Source organism: Cyanistes caeruleus, chromosome 8, assembly GCF_971803275.1.
Source record: "Cyanistes caeruleus chromosome 8, bCyaCae1.hap1.1, whole genome shotgun sequence".
NCBI lineage: Eukaryota > Metazoa > Chordata > Aves > Passeriformes > Paridae > Cyanistes > Cyanistes caeruleus.
The window spans coordinates 16,233,350-16,260,386 of NC_141708.1; the positions used below are offsets into that span (position 1 = coordinate 16,233,350).

The following is a 27,037-nucleotide window of genomic DNA, read 5'->3' on the forward strand; positions in this document are numbered from 1 at the left end:
CTTAAAAATATTTCTGTTCCCCTCTTAATTTTTATTTTGGGGCTGGGGTGAGACCCCTGCATAGTACTTGAGCAAGTTGTTGGTGCAGGTGCTGAGGCAGGGAGGCCTTACACATCATCTAGTACCTCATCCCCAGGCGCTACTACCAAATATTTCCAATGCCAGGGTTTCCCAGAAACTGCTGCTCTGGGCTGTGGACAGGAGCAGGTGTTCTGCAAGAGCCTCTTCAGGCAGAGCAGCTGATTAAATAAGGAAGTTGTACAAGCTTTTGAGCATAGATGCACCATACTGTGCCTAAAGCCTGGTAGACTGGGAAAGGTTGTACCAACTTAAATTAAGGGAGATAAATACTGGAACGGGAGGAGGTGTCATGGCTAAGTACCACAGAGAGCTAGAAAAGAATACTTGTCAACATGTTTTTCATCGGAAGGTTGGCTGGAGTATTTTTTGCTGGTGTTAACTGGCACTGTTAGGTGTTGTTCTACTTCATAGCAAGTACTGGACAGTTTTTGGGAAGCTTAGTAATGTTAGAGAAGAGAAAAACCTTTTTAATATTATTTGGAAAGGCTACGTGGCAAATCCATTTTATTTTATAAAAATACAGTGCACTGTGAATCAGATATTATTTACTTTCTTGTTTTCCAATTACTACTTTATTACATAAAACAAATATTCCTTTATAGTACCATAAAAATTGTTCAGTCACTATTGAGTTTTGATCAGGAAGCAAAGGAAAAAGCTGTTTGCTTTTAAAAAGTAAACCTGATTATATTGGGTTTTTTTCACTTTGCCAGAATTATTTCATGTCAATCCATGCTTTGTAAAAGATGTGTGTTGAATTTCTTCAATAAACATCATCTTTATGTTCTGTGAATCAGAGCCTATGTTCTGCTATTTGTAGTAATATATGTAGGGAGTCCATGTGAGAACACTTGGGTGATGTTCTTTTTTCTTGCCGTATGACAAAACATTTTTTTCATTATTAAAAATGGAGAGTGATAACAAAATACTACAATCTGAAATCTCTCATGGGAGAGCTGCAAGTTGCAAGACAGCCTTTTCTTCCCCAGAAGCCTCGTTTGCTTATGTGATTTATCTCCCTGTTCTGCTTTACCTGCCAGAACCATGTAGCTGTATTTCCTTTGCAGTTTGTTACTTAATTTGCAAAAAAAGGTGGCTAATTTCAATTTCTGATGTTATCAGCATAGCTATGTTGTTTTTTCAAGGAGGGAAGGAAAGTGTGAAATACACACATATACATGTATTAAGACAAGCTATAAACTTTACAGATTAACCATATTTTTTGCATCAAGAAGACTTGTAGATTTTAATTTCAATGTCTATCATAAATCATCTTGACACAGCTTTACAGAATGGTCTCTTGTATCTCTTATTTTCTTAGGAGGGGGAGGGAAGAGGGAAAAAAGGGAAAGGAAAAGTCTGGGGGAAAATCTTTGTTCTTTCACTGGCAAGTTCTCTGTAGCAAAGCTGTCCCACTGAAGCCTGTCTGTGTGATTGGGTACAGATTTAAGGAAGGGAAGGAACAGTTTGTTCTCTGCTGATTATATAAGAATACCCTTGACAGCATGTTGCTTGCTTCAGATTACAGCCCGTATCCCATTATTAGCATGGAAAAAAATAGGAAAACTAGAGTTATAACAACATTTCTATTTCTTTACTATGCCTTTTTTTAAACCTGGAAACTTTGGGCTTAAGGTGATGGACACTATTTTAGCCTGTAGCACTCTAGATGTCAGTTTTGATCAAGAAACTTAAATATTGTTTTCCTCAAGAAAAATATATTTTCCAGCTTGATTCTGCTCTTTTAAATTTTCTGGAGGATTCTGGTCTTTCCAAATTCTCTGATGCCCACAGATATTTTTGTAGCATGTTTTTCTAATTTGCCTTTTGTCTCCTTAGATATTTAGAACTTAATTTCAGGACTGAAAGCATTTTTGCAGTCTGTACAGATCTTTTTTTTTGTGACAAGACAGATTTCCTCTTTCATATGCACATTTGGAAATATGTTCCAGGTGGGTAATTAATGAAAAAGCATTCCTGACATTTCATTTCTCCCATTTGAATGTTTTTAAAGCATTAGGAACTTCTAGACAGAAGCACGAAGGGTTACACTGCACTTTCAAAAATTGCAGCCTAGATTTTTTTCTCTGGAGCTTAATGGGTATGTTTAGGCCTCTATATTTTTATATAGATCATTACCATGCATACAACATACAATTTGCTGTAAAGAGCAGCAGCTACCTTCAGTTGTGCTTACTGTCATCTCTCAGGTGGAATCAATGGGAGCTATTATGGTTGTACTCGCAGGGGGACAGGAAGGTTGGGTGTGCAGTAAGGGTGATCAGGAAAGGGAATACAGCACTACAGATCCATCAGGACACTGCAAAACTCTAATCCTGCATATGGTGAAGGTTAATGTGGTTTGAGGTCATCTTTGTGCCCTCAAATGCTGCCATCGATGATCTGTTCACTGGAAAGCCGATCACATTTACAATACACTGGCAACTGAGTAACTTGAAACCAGGACATACCAACACTGAACTGTCTTCAGAAATCCTAGAAATCTGTTTTGGACAAAACAAATTTATGAAGATGTTTCCACACCAGCTCCATTTGATTCTTTAGCAGCAGTTTTGCTGTCACAATCTTCTTGGTAACATTTCTGCACATGATTTTAGGTCATTAGTTTAGAATTTGGTGGTACTTATGTACAGTTTTATTATTTAATTTTTTCCTTTAAGTAGCAATTTTGCTTTTATGACTTTCATGATAATTTCAGGTATACTTTTATTTGTATGTTATCACGCTTTGAAGAATTTTTGACTAGATTGTCTGGGATTTTCAGTATTAAATGCTCATAACCACATGTATTTATTTTCTTAGCCTTAGAATATATATGACTCCAAGTTGTAATTAGTGACTCCATGTTGAACTGTACCAACATGTCTATAAAACACAGCATATGGATATCTTGATGAAAGGAAATTGGGAGATGCTGCTTTTATAAACCTGAAAGCTGCAGAGCAGATGTGGAAGGAATTACTGCAAAGAATCTCAACTGGCATATAAAACAGAAGCAGAAGTTTATTTTGGTTTTATTATAAAAGAAAAAACATTTTACTAAAGCTCTGTTGTATTTAAAGTTACATAAAATTGTGTTGTTCAGGACTAGCTGTGAAACTATGTGCACTGATGTGACAATGGAACAAGGCAATTTTTTTTCCTTTAAATATTTAGTACTAGAACTTTACAAATGGATTATAAAAGATATACTTTTAGAATTTACAGTAAATTTAATATTTTTCTTTTTTGGGGACAAGACTGTACTAGATATTGCAAATTTAATATCCTTTTTTTAATTTCATGAGCAAAGAACAAAATAGTGATTACCCTTTTTGCAGTCTGATTGTCTGGCTTCTTCTGTGGAAAGTTCTGGTCATAAATGCTCATTTCTGAAGAACTATTAACCACAAGCATTCCCATGCTCTCATATTTTCATCACCTAATCAGTCAGCCTTTGTAGAAAACACTAGATTATTATTTACTTACCTATTATAGATTTCAGAAAAACATTGATGTGCTTACCAGGCTAAACCATGGGTGCTGTTACAGTGCTAAAAGATTTTACTCGCTTTATTTTTCTTTTCAATTATTCTGTTAATATAATGCTGCATTAAAACTGCAGTGAATTACATTACACAGTGAAAACACTACAAGATTTTGAGTTACACTTTTTAGGTGGAGGGTACTTGGAATCACCCAACATGAAGTACCTTAACACTAAGAAGAGAAAAATACTAACATACTGGGTAATTACATGTTTTCTAGTATGATTCCCATTGTGTTGACACTCATATTTTTTACTTACTAAAAGAAGATAAGTTAAAATATCTTATGGCTTTAAATGTTCTGGCTGGTTACCTAAACAAAAATTCTTGTGTTGGTTCTTGAATTTGGTCAAATGTGTACTATGGCAGGTTGCCAGTAAAGAAACTGAATGGGGTTAATATTAAATTAACCTGTAGACTGGTTGTTGTTTAGACATGAGCATTAAAGACAATACAGATTTCATAATTTATTACATGAATAACTCATTGTCTTGACTGCTTGTTTCCTGACTTGCCTGTGCATGACAGAGCACAGGCAAGTCAGGAAACTTGTTGCTTTGCACATGAAGGGAATCTGTGAGTGCAGTGGTAATTTAGTATTCAAAATAAAGACACAATCAATGAATAGAATAACTACCTTTATAATAGAAGGCAATAGAAGGCAAAAGGCACTACCTTTTGGTGAAGCTCCCTTGAAAATGTCAGTCAGGACAAACAAGCCTAGAAATAGTGTTCAACACCATTAATCGGGTGAACTTCAGCAGTTAATGGCATTAAACAAATACATAGAATAGATTTGATAAATCAGGTTTATTGCTGAGATGCTCAGGACAATACTCCATTCTGGTTGGACCATGTACTTTAATGCAAGAAACAACACATTTTATCATTATAAATGTATTAGGGATTTTACTGAGTGTTTGAGGAACTTTAAGGCTATATGAAGAGTAATAAAGCAGGCTTCTAAATACACTTTCATCATGACTGTATAATTTGATGTTACTTGCCATTTAAAAATCACTAATATTTATGTATATTATTGACCCCCTAATTATCATAAATTAATCAATTAATAGCTATGTATTTTCCATCTTCTGGGTTTTTTTAGGGAGAATCAGCAGAAAATTATGGTATAGTATTCAATTTTTTAAAATTTATTAACCTTATTCAATTACTAGTATTAATACTTTGGTTTCCATTGTCCCTGAAATTTAATATCAAATAAACAAGAGTTATCACTCCAGTGTTTTGAGGACCTGTATTCTAATGTAGTCTCTAACTTAAAAACCATCAGAAAATAATGGCATACTAAAAACATAGCTAAGTTAAACCATGGGAATACAGTTAAGGCATAGAAGTCTTTCTTTGATCTACATCAGGAGCTACTTAATTGAAATATGAAATTTCTCAGACTAAAAATCGTGTAGCCAAAATAATGATTATTCCATATTTACAATTACAATTACATATTACAATTAATTTTCCTCAGCAGAAATGTTCTCTCCTAGAGATACTTGAAAAAAGTGTGTGAGCTTTTTTCAAGTTTACTACAACACCTTTTGTATGTCTTCCAAAGATTAACTGGGGGATGACTTTATTAATTATTTGGAAGTTAAACAGCTGATGTAATTTCCAAAGCTCAATTATTTCAGCTTTTTTTTAACTGCTATTTTTTAAAAAATCTAGCTACATCCTTTTTTTTTCCTAATTGAAATGTCAGAAAGTCTTTGAGCAAGTGCATTAGACTTTCAGAATTGCCTCCATGACTGCTGATGGTTATAATAACCAGGCGAAACTGACCTCACATCACACAAAGTAATACTAATTTTGGAATATAGTTACAAAGCTTCTGGAACATTTGTAGAATAGCAGACTTCATAAGAAACCTCCAGTCTAGAGTTAATAATTCAAAAACAGTTTCAGAAATTCAAGTAGTTTATCTTATTTATATATTTATTTATTTTTTATTTATTATTTTGAATCAGTATAGAAGTTGTACTGGTTAGGATTATTTATCTAGCAATCACAAACAGCCTCAAAATAAGTCTCTCAGTGAAGTACTTGTATTAAGTGAAACTGCCTTTCTGTAAGAACTGTTTTCATGGGGCAGAATCCCATTATGACTGAAGCAGGGTTGTGCTTTACAGAGAGCGGAGATGCCCTGACAGAGCAGTCGCCACCCTGCCTCCATGGGCTGTACTTCTGTAGAATGATAATTGGTTTCTTGGAAGCAAGGAATTAATTGCAGATAAAGCCTGTGTGTTTCTTCACAAGAAAACTGCCTATCCATTACTAAATCAATGAAAATGCTGCTGTACTGAGACCAGAGTGCAGTTAAGAAAACATTCTCAACCCTTACTTTCATGTGTTTCTAATTTTCTTTTAGAATTTCTGTTTGCATTTGTGCAAGTGTGCGTGCTTTCCTTTAGTCCTAGCTGAAGGGTGAATTTTGGAGCAAAGCCCAAGGAAAAACCTTTTGGCTATTTTGTTTTAAACTAAAAGCATATTTTACGTGTTTTATGTAATTTGTTAAATAAATTGTTTGAAAATATTGCTATATAATACCATGATTAAAAAAAATATTCCTTTATACATTATACTGCAGGGTTTAGGCAAAGGATACATAGTTCAGACTGAGTGCAAAAAAAAGCCAGGTATTCTTGAGTACTGATGCTACCACTGTACTTTTTTTTTCCTGATGGAAAAATTGCCCAAGTAAACTCATATTGATTTAGTTTCCTTATCTGTATAATGTGAATAATACTTACCATCTCACAGGAATGTGTGGAATTTAATATTTATGCATCACTTTGAAGTTCATCTCTAAATCAATTCTGTAACCCAAATACCAAAATGCATGGTTGGTAGTGAGACACATCCATATTTTCTGGAAGTGCTGTATTTTTCTCTACTTATAAATACTGTATTTGAGCTGGGTGTGTTGTCTTTCTAGATGGTCAAGCCTGATGGAGCAGTGGAGTATAATGTGATGACTAACAGAGAGTTCTCATGAGAACAGGGTAGACACTGGTGTACAATGAGGGAGAAAACTGAAGCATTCTCAAGGCACTCTCTGCTTGGCTGAGAATTTTAAAAAGAAACCATGACCCGTGAGTTGAGTCCAGCAAAAAAATACTTTTTTCATCTGTACAACGTTGAGGTTGCCAGGCAGCTCAAAATTCACTTCTGCAAAGCTCAGATGTGGGAGTCCCCCAGAGAAAGTGGAATTCTGGCTGCCTGCAGAGTTCTCCCACCTTGGGAACAAATTTGCAGAAAGGGAGGTGACTTTTTTGAGAGGAGTCACTTCCATTCTGTGTACAAGCAGGGAGAGATGTCCTGGCTAACAATCCTAACAGCAGCTTTCCAATTTGTCACCAAGGAAATGACCTTCTTCCCAAGTAGGTCTGCTTGCAGTAACTTTATTACATATATCTAGACACCATTATTTCTTCATATTCAAATTTTTCTCATCCTCTAATGCTTGGTAGCAGGGATGCAATTTTGGAACTGTTAATTGCATAAATACATTTTATGAAAAGAGCAGTCCTACAGCTTTTTCGATATTCATAATTTCTTGCCTACGGTTTCAGAGAAGCAAATGTCATCCTGGAGAATATGAGACTCTAATTATTTTGTAGAGAGCACCTCTCACTGTTGTATTAACATGTAGCTTTGACAGTGTTCAAAAATCTTACTGTTATTAAATAATTGTCCAGTATCCTTATGAAACAAGAAGTCCTCAAATTACAGGTGAGGAGCTGAATCTCAAGAGTAAAATTCTTAATGCAACAAATTGCTAGAGCTTGTTATTGATCCCTGGTATGCTAAGTTGGCCCACTGATACGTGCCTGAAGACATGCCTTTTTGGCAAATCGAGGATATGGTAATTTCTCCAAATTTTCCATTCAGTAAAATGTAACACTTCCTTTTCAGTATAGGATATCTTTTATTGCTGGAATTTTGGAAGTGCAAACACATTGTAAAGGAACAGTTATATGAATTTTCCCCTGGAATAATGTGATAGCAACTTTCCTGCACTCTTTAAAACAAACAGAAAAGCAGAGAGAAACTGGAAAAAGCTTCCATGAAAAGGTTGGTGCTGCCTGTGTGTTTGAAGGATAATTCTTTTACACTGTTGTAGAGCTGAAAACCCATTGCACAACTTATGAAGTAACTGACACAAGTTGTAGTGTACACTAGAATATTATTAATTGAATGTACTTTGAGCCAATAGTCAGGCTCTAAATATATGAAAGCACTGGAAAATACACAGATGACAAAAAACATTGGAAAAGATTCACTACTCAAATTTCAATTTTTGCAAAATATTGTCTTATGGCATTTTTTTGGACACGATATGTAGTGAATGAAATCCAGGCCACGCTGGAGGCAAAGGGAATGTTAAATTTTCCACAGGACCTGGATTTTATCCAATATGTACTGTATTTCAATATAGAATGATCAATATTACAGACTAATTACCTAAATTAGTTCAGACTGACCATATCTCATGTCTCTTAAACAATAAATTATTTAGATGGTATTCTGCTAAAAAGATCAAGGTGCTTTACTGTGGTAGATGTATTTTCTTCTCTGTTCTAATAATTAGAACCTGTAAGCCATGGAAAGATTCAGAATAGATAATAAATGTAAAGCCAGTAATTAATAAGTGAATAAATATATATAACACAGTATACCTGACCTATTTTGTTTTAAAAATCCAAATAACAACATAAAAACTGTTTGAAAATAAGTAACTCACCAGTGGGCAACTTCACTAGCTTTTTTGATGTATTTGTTGAATACAGAATTTTCTAATAGACTTTCTCCACTGTTATTACTATCTACAGGACATCAATACTCTCGTATTATGCTCACAAGATAATTGTTGCAATAAGGTGACAAGTGTTTGCTCAGGTAACAAAGTAGAACACGTAGAACAAAGCAGAACAGATAGATCTGATTTTCAAGTGGTAGTATAATGTACATAGTATAATGTAAAATGGTACGATGAGTTCCTTGCTTTAAAAGAAAATGAAATAAATGACCTGTAAGTTTTACAGCCCCACACTGGGACACAATCTCCGCATACCTTTGTTTTGAGAATCGGTGCCCTTCACATAAAAATGTCCTTAACAAACCCGTGTTAGCTATAGCCAATATATAGCTCTCGCCAGTTTAAAAACTGAGAATGGTTCCTTTAAACTGGAACTTTACGAGACTCTTCCTTCTTGTACTTCTTATGGAAAAAATCGCAGGCAGAGGTGCCCTGCTGCCTTCACCAAACCGCGTTGTCCGGCAGCGCCGATGAAACCACGCCGGGTCGCGCTCCCTCCCCAGGCTCCGCGCTGTCCCCGGAGGCGCCGGGGGGAGGCACGGGGCCGGGGCTGCGCTCCCCGACCCGCTCCGGAGCGCGGCCCGGGGGGCGCGGGCCCACATTCCGATGCGGTGAGGCAGCCGCGGCCGGCCCGCCCCCGCCCCGGCCCCCGCTCGCAAGGCGCGCACGGCGATGGCGCTGGCCGGCTTCCAGCCGCGCGGGACGGCGCCGCTACTCCGCGGTGCGGAGGCGCGGGGCCGGGGCGCTTGGCCGACGGCGCCCATTTGCGGGAGGTAGGGGGAAACTCTTCCGCGGGCGGCTCCAGCTGGCAGCTCGCAGCGGCGGGACGGGAGCCGGGGCGCGCTCTCTGGCTCCGGGAGTCCCCTCAGCGGGCGGCGCCCGGTCCTTCAGGAGCAGCCGCGCTCGCGCGGGACCCGGGCCAGCGGTTCCCGGTGCCGCACTTGCGGGACGTGCAGCGCTCCACACGCCGCCCGCAGCGCGCCGTGCCTGTGGGAACGCGGGACTTGCAGGGCGGGACAAGGAGGAGCTGCCGCATCCCCTCTGCCTCGTGTCCAGGGGATGTTCCTAGCGACCCGTCCCGAGGGCAGCCATCCGGTGGGAGAAACTCGCTCTCCGCCACCGAATAGGGGCGGTCCCGGGGCAACCCTCCCGGGCGGCCCCCCGCCCGCTGCCCGCGGCTGACTCAGCCGGCGGCGCTGCCCCGCGGCCCCTCCCCGGCTCTCCCCGTCCCTCCCGGGCCCGGCGGGGCGGTGCGCGCCCGCAGCCCCCGCCCCCGGCCCGCCGGGGAAGGCGCCTCGCTCGCTCCGCCGCCCCGGGCAGCGGCGGCCGTGGAGCCCTGGCGAGGCGGGGGCGGCCCCGTCCCGCAGAGCGCTCCGCTGCCGCGGCCCCGCCGCCGCTGGAGTCACCGCCGACCCGAGGAGAAGGACAAGATGCCGAGGGGACGCTGAAAGGTGCGTCCCCTGCACATCCCGCCCGCTCTCACGGGCTCTTTCCCTGACTCCCGTGGCTGGCTCTCCTCTGGGGGCTCTCTGGGGCCGGGTCCCGACCCCCAGGGCTCTCGGGGGGCTGCCGAGGGCTGCCCGCTGCGGCCGTGCCCGGGGGCGGGCGGGGGCCCCGCTTTCGGCCATGTTCCGCAGCCCCCGCGCCCTCCCGGCCTGACCTTCATCTTACGGGCTCTCCCCCTTCCTCTGGGAGGGCTCAAGAAAACCCCAAATGCAAAGGAAAATTGGGGTGGGCTGCCGTCATCCCACATGCTAGAAACTCTTCTAAATTCATCCCTCGCTTTCTCCCGCTGTGTTTGTACAATCAATTGTAATTTTTACGTTAAAGTTTAGCAAAATTTAGTCCAGGATTGGTGCAGCGCATGGGGGATGTGGCGCTGGAAGGAGCCTGTGGCTGTAAGCGACAGGGGTGCTGTCCCTCTCTCCCCCCTCGGTGGGTCTCTGCTCTTTGGGGGTGCTGCAGGCCCTGACAGCCAGGCGTGAAGGGGTAATGCATTCCTCCCAGCTCCAGACTTCTCTTTGCCCCACTTGGTGAAGTGTTGTTGAGTTAGAAGGACTCGAAGTCTGCAAACACTTACAGCAGTAGTTTTGCTAAAGTGTTTGTAGGATCAGGACCAAAGTGTCTAGGTGTGATTCTTATCTGTTCTGTTGCACCCTCTTGGGATGCCACTAGCACAGGTGATAAAGGGAAGAGCCTATACAGGTGACTGTGAACTGGCTTCTTGTGATAAAGGAAATGAAAGAGCTGGATTGAAAGTGGTAGAGAAATGCCTGAAGGATCAGCTGTACTTCAAGGAACAGTAAAATATTTTGTTTCATAGTGAGGCATTTGTATGAAGAGCGGAATTTGCCTTCTTATTGTATTTATTATGCTAAAAGTTTGATAAAGTTTTCCAGATATTTCCATCCTCTATGTTAGTATGACAGAAGTTTGCTAAATATTTCAATTCTTTATGTTTGTATATTTGAAGGAAGATCAGAGAACCTGCCACTATGCCATTATGGAGCAGCCACTTAGTAGTCATTGCAGAGCAGTGACTATTATGTAGTTTAAGAAGTCATATTTTTCCAGCTACAAATAATCATCTTTGATCTGTGGTATCACATCCCTTAAAAAGTCAGTGGCAAACAAGCAGCATTTGTGATCATTACAAAAACACCAAAACAAATATGTGAGCAGTGAAACATACAGAATGAAAACAGAAACAGACACACTATGTTTTGTGTATTTGGAAGTGCTCAAGAGAAATTCCCAAGACATAAAAGAGTATGTCTAGTCTGCATAAATTTGCAGAGGATTACTAGAAGTCTTGCTTTCTTAGTCATCTACATAAAATTCATTCTTGCCATATTGAGGTAGTAATCTCAGATACTGTAATGAGTTCATTTGTGTTTTCATACATGGTAAAAAGTTTGTTATTAAGTTTGTTTTTTGTGACTGTAGATGAGGCAGTGCGGTTCCTGTCCTCTCAGTTAACGTTAATTTCATGTGGTACATTTTATGCAATAAAAGTGTGATGTTCAAACCAGAGTTACAAGACATTATGGAGGAAAAGAAATGCCACAAGGTAAAACTTTTAGATCAAGAAACATGAAAACCCTACTGCAGAATAAAAGATTTCTCAAAACTGTGTTTACTGGAGATCATAGAGCAAGTTCATGGAGATGATAAGTTAATTTGAGATTTGGGAGATTTGTAATATGAGAAAAAGAAATTCTCTGTATTTAGGTTATCCGAAAGAATGGAATGAAACAATTTGAGCACCATTTGTAAATATCCATAGAAATGAGTATTCCTTTTATCAAAAGGCTGTTTTGTTTAAGAGAAATATGAGTGTTAAGATCTACTAGTGACTAGAACCTGCATGGAAATCCAATATAGGAGCAAGGCACGTACTGAAAAGTGACAGTTGTGAGTGTTCATGAAAGATAGTAGATTTATAACCACTGGAAACATTTTGCTTAAGTTACCAGCTCTTCCTTCTTTTTTTGGAGAAGAGCAGCTATAATTTAGCAACAGTTCTTGGATTTGAAAGGAGAATTAGTTCAAGGAAAACTTCAGTTATTAAGGAGGTAAAAAGTAATTAATCTATTATTTCATCAGGAGCCCATGATTTGCATAGGGATTTTTAAATCTGACATTTAACTAAGAGATTTTTTTAGTGATCATCTTAATTTATGTGCATATTTACAAAAGCATTTCTTTAGGAGTGTTTTCTTTTAAAGCACTGATGACAGCACTTCAGAACATGGGTTGTCATTTTGCTTCCTGTTTCTACAGCACTTTGTGCAAAATGGATTTTGGGTCCTGACTATGACTCTTAAGTTTTATAAATGACAATGATACATGTTATTAGCAGTAATTCACATCTTTTTTGTTTATTTTATAAACTTCTTGAAAATAGCAGTAACTGAAACGCTGGAATGAATCATGCAGCTCCAGCATGGACAGACTTACTCTCATGTCTGTTCACAATGCAGCCATTGATGGTTTCATTGAGCAATGACTGTCATTTGATGGTGCAGACAACAGGTTAACAGCTGTCTGTACCTTTGATATGCAGTCTGATTCATTTGTAAATCAGGCTTTTCATCATGTCTCTGTTTTAGAAAGCTATGCTAGCATGAAATCCATGTTTTTCCCTAATTCTGTCCCTTCCTGAGCTGCCTTAATAGTTTAGAAGAGAGGTGCTGCTCATGTACTTGAGGACCTACATGGCTAAGTATGTATTATGTGAGAGCAGTCCAGCTTACTCTGCATACTGCTTTATTTGTCTTGACAAACCTATATATACATACATATATATGTGTGTATATATATATATTTATGTATATCTGTCTATCTATCTATATCTGCTTATGGGTGGGGTTTTGCGTAGTCATGGTACTGCCAGATATTGGTCATACTTCACTCCTTGATTTTTTTAGAGCAAAACATCCATCTTCTAAAACAAGACTTGTGTTTAAGAGCTGAGGATAAGGTGCTGACAGACTTTCTATGAATATCCTATATTGGGAGGTCTCTAATATTTTTATTCTGCTTTAAGGCACAGAATTTTGGTTTTACTAGAAACACAGAAGTTTGTAAGTATGTCAATATGGGACCAATCTGATCCTCTGGTCTCACATACTCCATCATGCTAACATGTCTGTGTAAGAGAATTAATGTCACTGATTTTAAACTAGGCCATCCTCAATACTTTCTTCTTAACTGCCCAGTCATTCATAAATAATCCAACATGTTCAAGCAAGAGCTTGATGTGGCAGCACTTAATGAAACCTGGTAACAAGAGCTTAGAGAAATGAGCTCAACTCTCCACCAGAATTATCCTCCTTTGAGAGCCTGCTACAGTGCTCCCATTTATCAAGTGTCAGTGACGGTGGCACAGGTAATACCAGCTCTTTCAGTAAATCATTTAGAGCAGCAGGAACACAAACCTTCTCGGGTATGTGACGTGCCCCATGGAGCTGCCTCCTGCATTCTTTATGTCTGAAACTTGTGTGTAGTTGGCTTAGCATTGGATCTTGAGACAGTGCAGGCTTGGGTCTTGTACAAGGAAGCGTATTCTGTGGGCCAGTGTATTTACTGGGGCAAGGAGTCCAAGGCATATCATAACAGTTAAATAGGCTGTCCACTGTGGGATACTTTTTATTTTACATTGCTATCAGTAAGTAATATTTAACAACTTGTTACAACATTTTCAGTAGTGCCTCCTCATTAAAGGAAAATTGAGTTTGCTATTGTATTTGTCATTTGTAACATTTCATAAGTAGTTAAAAAATTAAGTGCTCAGATATTTTCAGTGGTTTTTATGTTACTTATTTCAATGTTTTAAATGAGATACAAAAAGTAGAAACAGAGTGAAGTTGAAGCTACCATTTGAAAATATTTATTTTTGGGGTAATGGTTTTATCCTATTAGTATGCACAAGTGCTGCATAACTTGCATCTAATAATAGTGTGTTTTCTTAAACAGATGACTCTCCAGTTGCGTTGACCTTGCCTTGTGTAGTAGGACCTTGCTGTCTGCTGTTTCAGACAATGCTCTGATGTGAAATCTCTCCTCCCACAGTATTTTTCTCTGTCTGTGCTACAGCATACAGCAAGAATGCTGCTGCAGTGATCTTTGGTATTTGAGGTTTTTGTTACACTGCATCTTCTTTCAAACATTTTCATAATGCATTCCTTTACTCCAAGTACAAAACTCTTTTGCTTGGATTAGGTTAATTTCTTTCTGTAGAAGTACAAATACCTTTCAGCAGTGTTTTGGGGAAAACCAATGTGGTTTCCCTTTGGAATTTAGCAAGATAAAAAGGGGTCATCCCAGACCAGCTACTGCTTTGTGCACTACCAACAGTTCACATCAAAGAACAGCCTGTAGATTTCTTCTTGAGGAACTTTCTTGATGTGAATGCCTCCTTTTTAATTCCTTTAGGGTTTTTGATTTTTAGCTATGTATCAAATTGCAAGGGAAAAAGAAAACCCAGTGTTGTAATATCCAGTCTGTGTTGTGTTTTGAAGATGGTACTCTGCTTCTGTTCTAATTTTAGGTAATTTTCATACTCTGTTTTTCAAAGATGTATTTTCAACCGGTTAGTTATTGTTCAGTTTGGACAAGTATGTTAAAATGCATTTATAATCAGATTGCCGCATTGGTGAGCAGAGATTTCTAGTAATTGCTTGGTATTTTTCTAACTTCTTATAGAAAAAGTCACACTTCCAGTGACTCTCAAGTGTATCAGTGAGTACATGCATTGTTTCTACTGAAAGCTGTGGGAAAATAACCTCATTGCAGGTATTTCTTGTGAAAGCTTTACATTTCTGATCACTCAGTGTGCACCCATTTTATTTCAGCACACTTACTGGAAGCAGTAAACATAGAGGAGTATCTCTGCAAGGCTGGAAGCCCCTGAATTTCTGACTGCAGGAGGGGCTGGCAAACAGGCTGAGTCCCTGCTCAGTTCTGGAGTTAGTGTTCACTCCTTAGCTGTGCCACAGGCCATGGCTTTGTAACATATTCAGTGGCAGTGGTGTCAAAGAAGACCAGGCAGATAATACTTCTTGAAATCTTTTGTGTTATGGCACTTCTGCGTTTTTTAGGTGAAGAATATTTCTTCATAGGGCTCCTTTAGAGCCTTTGAAGATTTTCAGTGTAGCATATGAATAGTCTGTTGTTTGTATTTTTATGCCCAAACAACGTACAAAAAGGGGAGAATCTTGCATAGTTACCTTTGTTTTGTTATGATTGCACCTTTTTTGTTTTTTTCTTAATAATCAATTTATGGAATAGACAACAAAAATAGAAACAATAAAATCAAACAGTTGGATACCTGTTGGAAATATTTGTATTTTGAGAGCCACTCAGAAAGTTGCTGTCATTATTGATTTGAGTATACATGTCTTCTCATTCTCTGCTTTTATTTGGAAAAGTGTCAAGAAGAAGTTCAACTTCAGCGGTGGTGTTCACTCCATAGACTTAGAAATGAAATAGGGAGAAACAACATAAAAATAGATGGTTTCATATGTGTGTCATTTACTAAAACCTCCTTGACAATCCCACTTAGAGGCATTCCTTCTATCATTAACCTGGGTAATTTAAGTACAATTATAGGGTTTTCTTAATTTTGATTTTCTGTTAGATGGATTTAGAAAGTAGTTATCAGTATTCCATCATGTCATGAAATTATATTAGTTTAGGTTAAGCCCATGTAGCATTGGGTGCTTTTGTTTTCATTGTGGTACCTGCTATGCCTTTGTCCCCCTACTTAAAACAGATTTCAGAGAGTGTAGGACAAGATTCCAATACATGGTTAAACTAACCTGCAATATGAAACAGAATTGTTTATTATTTGGTTTTATTTTCTAATTATTTTTTTTAGATTTGTCGGGTTGAAGAAGAAGGTGTTTTTATTTAGCCAAACTAGCCTTCTTGGTACTTGAGCAGAAAACATTTGTAGATAAAGGTCTAAAGTTGAAAGTTGTTTGGAAATACAGTTGAACCCCCAAAATGCACTGTTCTGTTGTTTCCATTCTCAGCTAACTTTTCTAAAAGAAAATAAAATTTAAGTGTATACATTTTACACTGGTGTAGGAATGCTGTGATCATTAAAAATCTAGCTTTAGTAGTCAGTTTCACTGTGGAAAAGAGTATAATATTAATATTGTTCATACTTGTTTGTGTTGATACCATCAACTACCAATCTATATGTGCAGATAAAATTTGTTTATATATAGTTACAGAAACAATTTGGGTTTGCTATAAAGAAAGAATATTCTTGTAGAATGTTAATTTAGGCCCATGACTAAGAAGGCATTTATGAGTCTCTCAAATTATTCAATGCCTTTTTTTCTGTTCTTAGTGGTCAGCTGAAATTTTTTCTTGTTACAGCAAATTCTGAGCTTTGGTAAATGTTTTTCGCTGGATCTGTGTCACTCAATTATGAACACTTTTTGGAAGAATGTTTTGCTTGCTCTCATTACGTTTGTATAGCAAATTCTGGAACTCTGTCTTAAAACTTCTTATTTCTTTGTAGTAGGAGATACGAGACTTGAGTGGTCAGGGAAAATAGAGTCTTGTTTAAAATTTTGTAGATTTGTTTGTATAAAGCAGTATGTATTATTTTGTATAAAATACCTTAGAAGTCAGCAATATTTTGGGTTGTAAATGGTCCTTCTGCTTTACCAAGACAAGGAAATAGTAAAATTTTAGATTAACTTCAGGGAAAATTAGAAAAATTATGTGGTAATTTATGATATTAATAAATGGATAATGTCTACATTAAGATGTATTTTCACTATTTTGTCTAGTCATTCCAATCCATTCTTGGGACATGCCAACAAACTGATTTTGTTATGAAAAATGTGTTATTACCACCGTTTAGAGCATCAAATTCCAAAACCTCATTTTCTTTCTGTGGAACCTTCCTTTTTGTCTTAGAATTATTAAACCATTATTGTTCCCATTTTCATTTGGTTTTTACAAATAAAGGTTCTGTTTTTAAGGTTCAGATTATGAATAATTATATTACTAATACAGCTAGTACAGCTAGGGCTTCTGGAAAAACAGTGCCTCTCTGAATACATGACTGTTAGAATTGGCAATACTGGGAATCCTCTTCAGAAATTAATTCTTTATGCTTTGTGAACTGTGATTCTAGATTTGCAAGCCAGGTTCAGTAGTGGTGTGTAGAAATAAACAGTTCCCTAGACAGCAGGCTATAAAACAGGTCAGTGTTAAAATATGCAGTAACATCTTTCAAATGTCTGTATAGTATTAGACTACTATGCCTCCCTGAATTCTCTTTCAGGATTCAGATCATAACATTTGTTTGGAGTTTTGTTACCTGATAGGTGTAGGAATGGTAGAGATGCAGAGACAGTAAAGGGTTTTCTGGAGGTCTTTACTTCCACCCTTCCAGAAGAAGGAAGTTTGTGTATTTTCTTAAAATTTGTGAGTATCATTCTACTTTGCCCAAAGCTTAACTTCACGTTTGTGTCATCCCCTTATTTTGTTCCACATATTCTTTATCCTGCTATGCAGGTTGATAGTGTTTATCCTTAACAGTCAGTTGTCTTGTTGGCTAGGTACAGAAAGCTGGTAATGAGGCTGAAATTTCTGATTTTAGCCTCAAAAGATACTGTACCACAGCTACAAAAGTACAGCATAATATTATCCAGTGTAACAGCTTCAGTGCACCCCTGAACTTCATTTCAACTGTGGTGCTTTACAGAAAGCTGCATAGAATTGACTTATGAGTTAGTGGGAGAGCTGTAAAAATATTTGAGGAAGGTGTGTGCACAGATTTAAAGCAAAGAAAATTGTTTGGTATGACAGCATTGGAGCTCTGAGATTGCTCTTGAGCAGAATGGAAAGCCCTGGACAAAAGAAAAAAAATACAACCTTCACTTGCTGCTTCTTGCTTTAATTTACATTAAGCAAAATTCTCCCATACATTTTCTGTGCATTTGAGTGAAAGAAATCAGTGGATAATTAAAAATATTTAGGAAAAAAAAGCCTTTGTGTCCTGGTTTTCCTGCCTTACCCATTTTGCTTACAATAAAGCTCTATTCTGTGAGCAACTATATGCATCCCAATAAAGGTTTTAAAGTTTGAATTGAGACAGAGACTGTCTCAGCTTTTGGCCAGCAAATGCAAAGAAAGTTGGCCATGTTCCCTCTATTTGCCAGAAAAGCATGAAAGCTGGGGCCTCTCCTCTGTCAGAGAAAAAGGGAAGCTCTGATCTTTCTGCATACAGATTTTTGGGAGTATTGAGTCCTTGACATATTCTTGGTATGACTCGCTTGTCTCTTGCTTGCTAGATGTGACCCAAAGTCTCCAAGAACAGACCTCTCGTTTACAATGAGCTTGTATAGATTAACCTAGGCTCTTTCCTCCAATTATCAGTTTGGTGGTACCTTTTCCCCCCTCTAGTTTCAGTCCTAAATATCCACAATTAATTCCACATCCACAGAACTAGTTTTTTTGTGCATGTGGCTTGTCTCCCATACTACTAAATCTAAAGACTTAATTGCTTACTTTTTCAATATTTGATGTACATGTGAGTGTGTAATTAAAAAAGAATGGATATTGTACTATTTATTGCATGTTTGTGTGTAGACACTTCTAGTACTTGGTATTCTATTCAGGGCTTTAAAACTTCCAGTATGCAGATAATCTGACAATCCCTTGAATGATGTATGACTATATAAAATGAGAATATTAAGTTATGAAGGAGATTATCCATAAAATTTAGACTTATTTTTAATGTGCTCTGGCATGGTTCAAAAATAATTAATTATTTTCAAATATTTGAACTTAAAGTACTTAAAGTCAGAATATGGGTTTTAGAATTACATAATAATCTCTTGCACATTCTTTTTACCATAACTGTACCTAAGATTATGTAAATGTTGCTGTGTAATTTTTTTTCTGGTGAGTGAATAATGAAAACTAAGCAAGTGCTTTGGTTTTTATGGTTATTATAGGCAATAATTATGCACACCTGGATTATGTACAACTATTACTAAGTTATATAAACAATGTACACCCAAACTGCTGGCTTTTACTCTATAGTTACAACATATTTTCTGTAGTGGGTATAATTTTTATTTTTCAGAGAGGTCATATGTAAGATTGGAAGTGCTGCAATACATACATTGTATTTTCAGAAATATGTTGAAATGTTGTACTACTGGCCTTATTACTTCTGTAGCTGTTTCTACTTTTATAAAAGCATTAGAACACTTAAATAAAACAAACCAGCATTAATGAACAAGTAATACACCAGAAAACTATATAGACTTCTTGAATACTTCAGTGTGAAGAGTGTGCTCTCTGTTTCTAATTTAATTTGTTCTCAGATTACTCTCATGAACTGTTCTAAATTCGTCAAATACTTTGTGAGGTCTAAGGTAGATTTTGGGTTTGATGGTAGAGCTTGCTTTTCTTAGACTAAATTTCATTCTACTGATTTTATTTTTCTTAAAGGTGGGTATAAAGGGAAAGCAGATAATTTTGGAAATCAGTAAGAGGGTATATTGAATACAGTGGGTCTGAGTGAGACACAGTCCCCCCACTAAATTAACAGGAACAGGTCTATAAGGAGATACAAGATTGCGAGATTAGCTCATAATAAAATAAGAGGAGTATTGATAAAAAATTAAAGAACCAAGAAAAGAAAAGTCTAGAACTTGAAGGAAAAGATGGAAATGAAAAAGATCTGCAGGAGCAGCTAACTGTTTTGAGGTGTGGCAGTAGCATGCTTAAGAAGACGGATGAACAATATTTAATTTGAAATCTCAAAGGACAGGTTAGTCTGCATTCATTTGCGTGTACTGGTTTTATATGCTCTTTCTTCAGAGGTCATCTACTGTTATCCTTGAACTTTATGCTAGATGTACAGGTACATCTTTATACCTCATCACCACATTTCTCACACAACCTCGTGAAAAACTGACTTTTCCTTGCTGGGTTTCTATCAACCAGAAAAGCAGTACCCTCCACATCAGAAACTGTTAGTGTTTAAACAGATCTCTGTAGAGTATGCAAGATATTCTTTGGGAAAAGGGAGAGCTGCAGCCTGCCTCTTGCACCTTGTGAGTGCTGGTACAGGTCACACCCTCACTGAGCTACCATTTGTAAACACTTTCTCTTGATATCTTCAATGAACTTGACCAGTCGTGGCAAGTCACTGATAGGTATCACCTTGCAAACTGTTCTGAAGCAGATTTTTGGTTTTGTACCATTTTGGAGCATTACATAGGTTTTTGTTGCAAGCAGAGCACTGTTGCCAGCATCAGCCGTTGTTTTGTTCAGAACTGTGTAGACTGTGCAGACCATTAGTTTTTCTTGCTGCTTTGCCTCCCTTCAGGGATCTTTTCTTGTGCCAGGTATTACTTCATAACACACTCAGCTGCCTGCTGGGGTCATCACTGGTTTGAACGGTCTGTCCTGCAGGTGAGCCTCCTCCTGCACTGGTCTGTAGGGTTTTCCCCTCAGCAGAATGAAGTCATTGTTGTCATCTTGCCCAAGAGAAGTCTGATTACAAGGCCTTGGACTGCTCCTTATCTTTCAGTTTGCTGCTTCAGTACTGGCCTGATAGTGTTTGATTCAGTGTTTCAGAGTAACTTCATCCCTGCTCTCGGCGACATCGAAAAGTCCATATTCATAGCACTCTTTGAGTGTTAGTTGATAATTAGTTTCCCTCAACTTCTTTTTATCATTTGTGGTTGTGCCTGATGGTGAGACCAATGACCTCTCATGCTGGGGAGTTGCACGAGGGGTCAGGGGGAGGACAAGCCAAAGGCTTAGACTCTGCTGCAGTCCACCTGGGTCAAGAAAGGCACCAGTGGGTGAGCTGGGTCCTGATTCTGATCTGACAAATCTCATCAAATGGTCAGGAGCAGCAGAGTTTGGGGCCTGAGCCCAGAGATGTCAAGAACATAGCTCAGCCAGAGCTGGGGGCAGTCCTGAGGTAAAATGGCTCCTGGGTCTGCTGTAGGGGGGTGCAGCTGGAGCTGGTTATGGTATTTAAGGAGTTGGCATTCTCACAGCCTTGACAGTGCCTCTGATAAATACCCACATTGATCCCATCCTGGGTTAGCATCATGGGGTGCTGTGCTAGTTGCCGCATTTGTTCGATGTTATCATGCCCAAGTACGTTACAGAAAACAGAGTGGTTTGATCTTAAACTGTTACAGCAGAAATAACCTTGAGCATTTCAACATGCATTTGCTGGCTCATTATCTTTTACAGTCATTTTGTGTTCTTTGGCTTTGTTTAATTGTGGCACCAACTGTGCCACAGCTCTCTGGAGCTGTCCCTTCTCTGCTCAAGTTTAGAGCATGGATCAGGCATATGTGCACACCTCTTCCCGTCTAGGACCTTTTTGACCTAAATACAAGCAGAGTTGTATTGAGTTAATCTGTTAGCAGCAGGGGTGCATTATCAAATGGATGCAAACAAATCTTTCTGCTTGATTGAGAAAGTATATATGTAACACCCATTTTTACATAATATGTTATTACAGAGGCATATGAATATAAGAATGTATCCTAGGGTAAAAGAACCAAGATGATTTCCGAGCAGCGTTTTAAGGTTTTAATGAAAGAGTTTTGTTTGGATACTAGCAGACTCTGGCACAGATTGCTAGTTAAGTCAAAAAAGAAAAAAAGGTGTTCTGGAGAAGGAAGTGTCATTTTCCAAATTATGACTGCAGTTTTTAGCCTGGTTTCTTATGGAAATGACTTTGCAAAGCACACTACGTGTCTAGATATTTTCTTCCAGCTTTTAACTTGGCCTGTAGCAATTTGGTTTATTACAAAGTGCAGATCTTGAAAATGCTAGACTCAATAAATTTCATGCAGATGTTACTCAGGTACAGAAGAGAAGTTCTGTAAATCATTTTGGTGTGAATAGGTTGCAGATTAGTTGAGGGTCCATATATGAGAAAGTCCTTAGTAATACTAATACCTCATCTCTAAGAAAAGCTTTAGTTGCAAATGGCATCACGATTATTTCAAATTTATTTCTTTTAGGAGTAACTAAGGTATGTAATGCTTGATTATCGTGCATTCTCTTGTTTTAGATAGTACCTTTAGCTACTCTGTACGAACCTTAAATATCCTCTGAGATACTGTCCATCTATTTTACCAACAACTTAACTGGGTTAAAATTCCATCTATTCAGCTGAACGTACAAGAACTTTTAAGAAATGTAACAAACTTTGAATAAGTTATTGTTCATGTTAGATAATACAGAATCGGCTTTTGCCACACATTCTAATCCTAATTAACAGTATTATGTGGACTGAAGTAGACCTAATTCTGGCATAAAGTCTCATCTCATCAAGGGAGGAGATTTTCATGTTTAGAATTCTATATTACTACTCTTGAAGCAAGGAACTTGACTGGACTACCCATGAGTAACCTGTTTTATGATGACTAAACTTAAATTGAATACTTGGTGACAGTTGTCTTTTTATCCTAAAATAATGAGTGAAGTACAAATGCACCTTTATAAGCCACAGATTTTTACAAGTAGTTAGAAATATTTAATGGACTACTTTTTTAGAGTGTCTGAAAGATAACTAGGAAAAGCAAATAAATATCTCCTCAGCAAGGATGTAGGTGTTCACTACAATGATTTTAAAGGTTCTCAAATGAAAGATCACCTAAATATGTCAATCATTAATGAAGACATGCTATGTTAATCTTCAGGCATGTTTCTCCTTCAAATAGGTTAAGTTATTAAAGAAATGCAACTGGAGCTTAAGGAACATGGAATTTATTGTGTATTCATTGTGTTTGACTCCTTTATCTTGGAAGATGTGACAGTATATTGTAAAAGCAACTTTGTAATTTTGATCATGGGTATATTTCTGTCCTATTTTTTAATAGAGTGATTGAATAAATAGTATTTATTATTTGAATCACAATGAGGCCTAAAGGGGTTTAAAAGTATTAAAACATTTAATTTGAAATGATCACTGAAGGGGTCTTTCCGAGCATAATCAATTCTCTGTTAACATAATGAACGTATTGCAACATCCTGAAAAATAATTTTTAATTGTTAATAATAATTTAATAATAATATTTTAATTGCTAATAATAATTTAACTGTTGTGTGGTGACTTGCTGCTTGCACATTTAAAATGTGGCAAGAGCCAACATCTTAGAGATTGCTTCATGGCTTGAATTAGATGTCAGGGTGGGCTTTCTCCTAGAGAATGATATGACTGATAAAACCGTCATAGGAAAAAAATTAATGTAGTCTTGATTTGCTGAGCAAATATTATTTGCTATATTTGAGTAGAGCTGTTTTCAGTGTCACACTGCTTAATATCTAGGAATGTTAGAACAGTAATAGTAATAGTAGAATAATACAGAATAATAATAGTAGAAATTGTTTAATGTATTTTCAGGGCTGCTCAATCAATAGTTTTCTGAAAATTCCACATTTTTAAAGCAGATAATTAATCACAATCTAAGGAAATGGGTTGTTTGCTTTTGCCTTGTTTTGCTCTTACCCTGTTTTTTACTCTTACATTCTCTCTTAGGCCTAATAATATGCACAGGACATAGCAGATGTTAAAAAGAGAAAGAATAAGACATTAAATATTAAGATTCTTGAATGAATGGCATGAATAGATCAGGAGTGGTATACAAAGAAAATGTATTTTGAGAAAGGGGAATAGTAGTGCAGTAATTTAATAATGTCGGTTTTCAGCATTTTGAAATATATTTATTTGCTATTCTTTAGCTAAAGTGTAAATGCATAAATTGACAAATGACTGAACTATTGTCCTCCTACAGATTAACATTTAATTTTTATTTGAAACATATTACCAGGGTTTCAAACTCAATCTTGTTGTAGTTATGACAGCTGAATAGTAACATAAGTTATTCCATAAGTAATGTTTTAAATAGGACTACTGTGGCTTAGTTAGTGAGTGAATGTGTTAGCTTGGGTTTACAGAAGATAAACTGTAGTGATATATGCACCTTTAACGTAGCCTCAGACATTTTAGTGCTCAGAAATATTTTTATTACAGGCTTGTTCTGTTCTCACTAGTGTGGCTTGAATTACAGCTAATACAGGACAGCGAGAGAGAGGGAAATGAGAGAAGACTTGGCTGCTCACATGAGAAAAATGCTGTAAGGAAGAGCAAACAAGACAACTGAAGTGTTCTTGTTGCTTATTGTGTTATGCCTGGATTGGAGTAATTTTAAAACTTCAGCAGCTGTTGATTTGAAAGATTGTTTTCTCAAGGTGACAGCTTCTTATGACAAGTGCAGTTGCTGTTTATTGAAATGTATGTCAGTGTGGCACATTAAGTCCCTTGGAGCAATGGTTTCACGCTGGGTAGAAATGCTAGTGAACACACATGGGAAGACTACAGTCAGTAGCACTTTGCTGTTAAGCCTAACTAGGTGAGAAAGAGGATTACCAGGCCTATAGATTCCTGCTGGACGTGGAGTTTTGCTTTGTGATGTGAACCTCTCTGGTATTGCTTTGGGAAAAAGGAGAATTAGAGATAATGGTGTTTAGATATTTGGTAAATGGTTCATTACCTCAAGGCTGAACTGTCATTGTGTTACCAGTGTCCAGGCAAATAAACCTGCTGCTGTAGAAACTGATGTGCTGGTTTCTATCACTGTTGAAGTGTGGATCCCAGTACAGGGGGTGAAACTTTGCTGGGAGGCATGGGTGGTGCTCCAGGCAGGGTGTGCTGTGATACCTGAGCCCTGTCTGCTACTCCGAAAGGGTCAGCCTGCTGTAGGGCTTGGCCAATGGCTGGCTGACCTCTGAAGGCTTGGAGCAATTGACTCAGACAAATGTATCCTCTAGCTAAGGCAGCATCTCCAAAAAGGCATTTTTCACAGGTGTGGTAGGAAGAGAATGGGATCAGGGCATGAAACAGTTAATTCTGTCATTAGTGTGCCATTGTGAATCTGTGATTGGATGTTTTTGACAAGTGAAGGCCAGCAAGCCATTTCCTACTTACTTTCCCTTCACATTTAAGAATTCATCTGGCTTTCATCTGGCTTTCTGTAATTTTTCCTGCTCATGTACTTAGTTTGCATGCCTAATTTGCCTTTACTAATGACTGAAGAGAGTTTGATAAAAACTAGGATGGATATGGTATACCTTGTTTACAAATTACTACTACATTAGTATGTTGTCCCAGATTACTGTTGACTCTTTAGAGTCATAAACAGTTCATATTTTCAAGTGGCAGATTTTGAATGTGATCACCAAGTTCTCAGTGAAGTATTTGTCTATAAGCCTTCTATTTTGTATTAATGTTTTAAGGCCACAGAAGTGATTGGCAAATAAGTACATACTGTCATTTCCCCCATATTTAATCATGGCATTTTGATGACAACAATTATTTTCATTAATATTTTAACAAACATTATTTGCAATATTTAAAAAAAAATTGAAATCAAGATGTGATGTGCACATCTTTCTTTTCAATTCTTCATCTTCACTTCCATTTGATGGACTTAGAGCCTTGATCAGTAGAAAGGTCTCCTGTAATTTTTCAACATATTTAGTACTGGGTGGCCTTAATGAAGGGACTTAATGTGCTTTATGAGCTGAGGAGAAATGGCATCATTTGACTAAAGTGAAACCACACAATTAAGGGGGGGGCGGTGTGTAGAAGTTTAGAATTTTTTTAAGGGTAAAATGAAGATATGAATGATGGCATTGAGTTCAGGGGAACAATAACGTGTTCAAAGGTGGACAAAGCCTTGAAATAGGATGATGGCTGAAATATTTTAAAGTCTGAAGCTCTAGGTGTTTCAGAGGATCTGAATGACTGATGGATGGTACTCAAACACACACTCAATGTGTGGGCAGTGCTGTGAATGTGTTTCTTGATGTTCACTGCAGATTATGTGAATAATTCCAGTGAAGCAAAGGATAACATCAGAATTTTGAATAATGATCATTTCAGCTAGTACCAGTCTTGCTGTTTCTTAATGCATTTAAGTGATGGAACTGCCTTGTGGTCTTTGATTTGTTTTGGTGTGCCTTATTTTTTAGTTGTAGCTTGTGTTGCTTGAACCTCTCAGATTTTTATACTTACATGTCTATAATCCTATAGATTAATTTTTAGAATGTATCTGATGATTTATTTAAGCTGTCACAGTATGAGATGCTGCAGATGCATTTCTGCTTTGGCCTTGGATTCTCCCTTAGTCTCCACCCTGCTTTATGCTTATGCTGTCTCTGTCAATGTATGTGACTGAATTGTGAGCAGCATCAGGTAATTCTACCTGAAGACTCTCTTCCATTCTCAGTTAGTTTTCCTCTGGGTGAGTTGGTTCTTCTCCCTGCAGGACCTCCTATTCAGGAGATACCTCATTGAGAGTGACAGGGAACGAGTGATCAGCTGTTTTGGCTGGAGCCTGCCAGTAGGTTGGCTTAAAACTCAAACCCCATTTTTAATTGTGTTTATATTTTTGCATGGTTTTGCATTGTATGATTATTTTTTAAATCTTCAGATCTTAAAATAAATCCTGATGCACTAGTGCATTTTTTACATGCTTTTAAACAAAATTTTATTTTACTTCTCACTGCATTTCTTATTTTTCTTCTGTATAAGCATTATTTATCCTTGTCTCTTGTATAATATAGTTTATTAATTGTCAGTCATTTTATTTTCCTTCATATTTTGTCTAATCTTTCTGAGATCTACTTACCAGTGACAAGGCTGTTGAATTCTGTGCCCTGAAGATTTTTGTTTTCAATTGTGCTGTACTTTGTTCTCCTGTGAATGACTCAGTGTTTGAAAATCTTATTTGTGCATTTAAGAATATTTTCACGTTCCTCAAAAAATTAAGAAAAGTTATTCCAAAAGCACTTGTTCAAAGATGGAGAAGAATTATTCTGCCTTTATCAGCTGGAGTTGTCATGGATCTCAGGCAGAGGGACTTGCTAGTCCAAGTGTCGATGATGGAATTACAGCTTCCAGATAAGGTCAGTTAGCATGAAATTCGAGTAGCCACTAAAGAGAAAGTTTATTTAAACAGCTTATTGTAGATCAGATCTAGAAAGAAAT

At 37.8% G+C, this 27,037-nt stretch overlaps 1 protein-coding gene across 1 annotated transcript in view; it reads left to right on the forward strand.

Annotated features, from left to right (window-relative positions):
* Positions 1 to 9,786: 9,786 nt before the first annotated feature.
* Positions 9,787 to 27,037, forward strand: part of PLCE1 (phospholipase C epsilon 1) — a 139,576-nt gene continuing 122,325 nt past the window's right edge. The window contains exon 1 of the mRNA XM_086900675.1: positions 9,787 to 9,917. The gene's annotated coding sequence lies outside the window, so the exon portion shown is untranslated. The remainder of the gene's footprint in view (positions 9,918 to 27,037) is intronic.